The 4,872-nt window shown below is 37.1% G+C and overlaps 1 long non-coding RNA gene across 2 annotated transcripts; it reads left to right on the top strand.

Annotated features, from left to right (window-relative positions):
* Positions 1-396: 396 nt before the first annotated feature.
* Positions 397-4,556, top strand: LOC309530263. Of its 2 annotated transcripts, none has more exons than XR_014218738.1 (4): positions 397-500; positions 1,272-1,597; positions 3,166-3,264; positions 3,913-4,556. It is a non-coding gene; the product is annotated as an uncharacterized lncRNA (long non-coding RNA). The 2 variants fall into 2 exon arrangements; XR_014218739.1 differs by having other exon boundaries at positions 432-564.
* Positions 4,557-4,872: the final 316 nt, after the last annotated feature.

Raw genomic sequence — 4,872 nt, 5'->3', positions numbered from 1 at the left:
TACGGACTCATTGTTAAAACCGTGTTTATGGAAGACAATCTTACTCGTCTACGAGTGATCGCCAAAGAAGAAGAAGAAGTTTTAAACAGATGAATGAGAGAGTTTTAATTCTAATAATGTTTAATGTAGTTTAATCATAGATTTTTATATGCTTTTAGCAGTTGTTTTTATCTGTAAGCTGTTTTGAGAAAAAGGTGGGGTATAAATAAATATAAAATCTTGATAGTAATGATATTAAGGCTACTCCATCTTGCAGAAGACATAATACAGTTGACAGCCCTTTGATATAGCCATCATGTGTCCCTTAAGCTTCTCTTCTCAAGGTTAAACAAGCACATCACTTTCAACTGTTGCTCAAAGAACTTGGTTTTGAGACTCCTCAACATTCTGAGTGAAATTCTCTGACTGGGCTCCAGTGTGTCAACATCCTTCTTAACATATAATGTCCAAATTGGATACAGTACTCCAGATGCAGCCTGACCAGTGTATATAAGTATCAAGTATGGCATGTTCGTGTTCCAACTTAGCATTATTGCTTAAAAGTTAACCAAGAAGATTTAAGAGGTGTCTGTTGTCTCATTGTTTATTTATTTTTATTTAAGTTTAAAGGTTAAAAATTTTAACAATTAGTTCAGACAGCCAAGGAAGCTGTAACACAATGAATAAAAAAGGAAATGAAAATGATGACAAAGTAAAATAAACTTGAAATAAAAACAATCAGATATTATAGTGAAAATAACATCAGATTAAAAAAATGCTTTAAGATGAAATAAAAGTCAATGTGATATAATATATACACAGTACTCTGATGAAAAGAACTTTTAGTTCCAATAAACATGTCTCATTCTGAATTGGTCAGTTTTTGAAGCTGTGCTATCCTGTTCTTAGGCTGAAGTTTATATTTGAGTTCTGAAAATGTTCAAAAATTTAAATATGGGAAAAGTTTCGGTTTTTCCAAAATTTCCCATGTTGTTTTGAAATTCCAGAGGTATAGGTTCAGTTTCTGGCTTTCATTTTGCTTAGTAATGAAGTGGCATTCAGTGAACATTTATATATGTGTGTTGAAGAGTACACTTTGGTGTAAGAATATAGTTCAATTAACAAGGTTGCAATCTTCTTTACATTTAATAGGAAGTAAGCTCCATTGAACTCAGTAGGATTTACTTCCGACTGAACACGCATAGCATCAGGTTGTTAGTTTGTGGTTAATGATAGTTAGTTTGTGGTTAATGAAGTGTCTAATTCACAGGTGTCCTGTGTTTTTTTGACAGGAATCTGCCATGTACTATGCCTGGAATGAGGAGGAGTACTGGTAATTCTTCAGAAAATGTCCAGTTGGTCCATATTTAGGAATTTAAATCATTGAGAATTTCAATTAAAAATAAACAGGACCCTGCTACATATTACACTTAATCATTTTGCCCTTAATAACCTAGGTCTACACCCAGTAGCCTTTTGTCTTGCTCATATTCACCAAAGGACCTGAAGCCATCTTCAACTCCTTCAACCAGTCCTTGTCTTCAGTGCAGTCCAAATGCAATGTAACATGAAGCCCTGTATTCTTGGACTATCCTCCAATAATAGTCTCTCTGTTAAAGTCAGTATAAGGCATTTTACAACCAAGGCTTAAACACAGAGATTTTTTTAAAAAGTCCTATGCCAGTTATAGTGTTGTTGTTTAGTCGTGTCCGACTCTTCGTGACCCCATGGACCAGAGCAGGCCAGTTATAGTGTAGTGATGTTTAAATGGTTAGAAGACAATTGAGCATGCACCAAACAGTTCCGCTGTGATGTGATCTATTTATAAAGACAGAATCAGGTAGTCCACTTTTTTCAGCATTTCCTGACAGAAGAGAAAGATGGTCTACACCTTGTTCTGCTACCACAATGATATCTATTGAAAAGTAGGATACCTGTGGTGTTAGTTCTCACTTGCAGTGAGATGTTCTGTTTAAGAAGAAGGAAGATGCTCAGCCTTTGGCAGTCAGTCGCTCTGCTTTCATAAAGATTTTGTCAGCTATTCTGCACTCTTTCCTAAGCACATTTACATTTATGTGCCTTTGGCTATGTACATCAATCATACATCTCATTTTTGATAGCTGAGATGTTATTTTTTGGGGGAGAGGTGGGTAGAACCTTTCCATTCAACTTTCCTAGACATTTGGAGTTTACATAGAGACTTCTCTGTTGATTATAATTTTCTGATCTCTGTCTGAATCTGGGCTATCTTGGGTAAGGGGAAAAAGCCTATAAATCAGAAGGAAGAAGTGTGAGAAGTCAGAAGTTTAAAAATGCAGTCATTGGCTGCTCTTCTCTCAGCTCCATCCTTCCGTGACTACTGCAGAGAAACTGGGCTGATGCTAATCTGGGAGGACAGTCACACCTCATGAAAGAATCATCACTGCTAATCAAATCAGAGCGAAAACCCACCACTCTGCATCACTGGAGACATTTCATGTGCTGAATATTTCATGGCATGGGGGCTGTGGCCATAGACAAAACACTCCACACGGCTCCTTGTTGCGTGCAAATATTTACTTAAACACTCCAGTGCAGTCAAACTGGTGTGCAGCAACACCAGCATGCCTTGAGTGATCCTTATAAATAATAGTAATTGCATGTGACACCATGCTTGCTAGGTCACAGTGGCTTGCTATCAGCAACGTCCCCCCCCCCCGCTTTGCCAGGGCTCCCCTTGTCTGCATGATTAAGTGGGCAGTATGCCACAGGAAATCTGATGCATACGAGATGACAAATGTCTGTTTTGGCTGCTGAGAATTGAATTCAATCGTAGATCTGCAGAAACATCAAAACACAATCAAGGATTGACATCAAACCCGTGAGCCAGGAGATTTCCTCAGGCAAAAAGGGTTGAACTTGAAAGCACAAGAAAAGAGGGCTTTAGTTCTTCTTAAGCTGCTACAGCAATTAATTTCTGCTGAGTTGTTACAAAAATATTCCCTTCTATCTCTCCCTTTTTGGTGGTTCTTTAGATTTGGGTTGTAGCATATGATTAGCAAAAGACGAAAGTGCAACGAAGCAAGGAGTTTGCTTCCGATGATATTATATTTATCACTATTAGGTTTTTTAATAAAAGTAATTGTTTTTGAATCCTTTTTGTTTTCTCTCAATTCTTGAAACCCCCTCCCCAACTTATTCATGCAGGTTTAGTTGAGAAAAGAACTGAAATGACTTTTTGCTCCTTCATGGCCTCCAACATCTTGATTTGCTTCATATATGATCTTTCCAGAATCTGGAAGAAAGGTATGAAGCCAGAAGATACCAACAAGAATTTATCCCATTCTTATTTTGTACTTTTGACTTATTGTATAGAAAGTATCACCAAGGAGACATTGTTCCCTGATCTGATCAGGGAACACAGTGGGTCACTGACAAAGAAGTGACTCTATAATATGATAACATGCTGCAATATTTTTTCTTTTCTTTGCAAAACAAGAAGCTCATTAAATGATCCAGTGACTGATTACAATGAATGATAATCTCTCAACAAGTATTGTTACCAGTATTCACAGAAATAATGTGTGTGGCATGACATTTCTAACTGACTTAGATTATTGACATCCATATTCCTATGCTGTCTGATGTATCTAGTATGAAATAAGAAGAAAAAAATAGAGCTGTATTATCTGGTAGGTTGGGTACAACTAAATCCTTGGCTACTGGTCAACATTCCAGTTGAAGTGCAATTATGGGTTGTTTGCTTCTCAGAATGAGCATGCAACTAACCTCTATGCTTTGAGTTTGCTCCATGTGAGCTTCATCTTAGCACATATATAGGTATGAATATGTGTTTCTCTGGTGAATTGCTGACAAATGTGATTTCAACCTCAGAGAAATGGGGAGACAAAAAAATGTGGAACACCCAAGTCCTGTTTTTTTGGGTTTTTTCAGATCCTTAATGTGAAGGAACATGCACAGATGTAATCATGTTTCCCCTTCTCTGTGACAGACAGCTTGATGTGAAACACAGCTGTCTCAAAATGTGCCTGCAAACACTGTTAAAACAGTGCATGAAAGGAATGGGATGCTTGCATGATTATCTGAAGACACTTTCCATGTGACATTTCCCCTAATAGGCACCTGTGTATTGTCAACAAGAAAAAAAGAAAGAAAAGAAATGCAGAAATGTAACTTGAGAAGGAGGTCCGGTCCTTTGCATTCGCTAATTTCTATTATTTGTGTGCTTTCCAGCATTATCTTTTAACTAAACAATTTTGGTTAAATTTTAGCTGGTTTTGCACAGCGGGTTCTCCTCCTCCTCTTTATAATGGTGGCAACAGCAAATTCCTTTGCTTTCTCAACACCTTGTGCATACGACCTGCTGCATCTCAGCATCAATTCTAACTGCAATAAGCTCTGCTTTTTCTGATGAAAGGTAAAGGCTTATGATACTGGTAATAAGTAGCTCCAACTTCTTACAGCAATTAAAATTTGAACATGCCATTGTCATGACTGCTGAGCAGTTGTGAAAAATCACTGAACAGGATTATTTTTAAATTGGGCTTTATGCTCAGTAATTCTGAAAACATTACATTTTAGTTCTAGAAAAGGCATTATCCTATAAATAAATAAATAAATAAACATTTTTAAAACAACAGCAGTAATCATATTCCTTGCTTCATTCTGTTGCTTCAGAATAGACCAGGTTCTGCCCTCTCCTCACTTATATGTAATATCATTTGATGCAAAGTCTTCAGTCCCATAAAGTATTTCAGATATAACTCAGAGCAAGATTAGTGCTTTTGCAAATAACAGCATCATTGCCAACAGGACCCCCAAGCTATAGACTTCTTCCAGGCTTGTGCAACTTCCATCGAAAACAGGCTGCCTTTCCATCTCCTGGACTAGAAT

The sequence above is a fragment of the Podarcis vaucheri genome (genome assembly GCF_965113315.1).
Source record: "Podarcis vaucheri genome assembly, chromosome: 4".
Taxonomy (NCBI): domain Eukaryota; kingdom Metazoa; phylum Chordata; class Lepidosauria; order Squamata; family Lacertidae; genus Podarcis; species Podarcis vaucheri.
The sequence above is the reverse complement of the archived record's forward strand: the minus strand, read 5'-3'. Positions and strand labels throughout refer to the sequence as shown.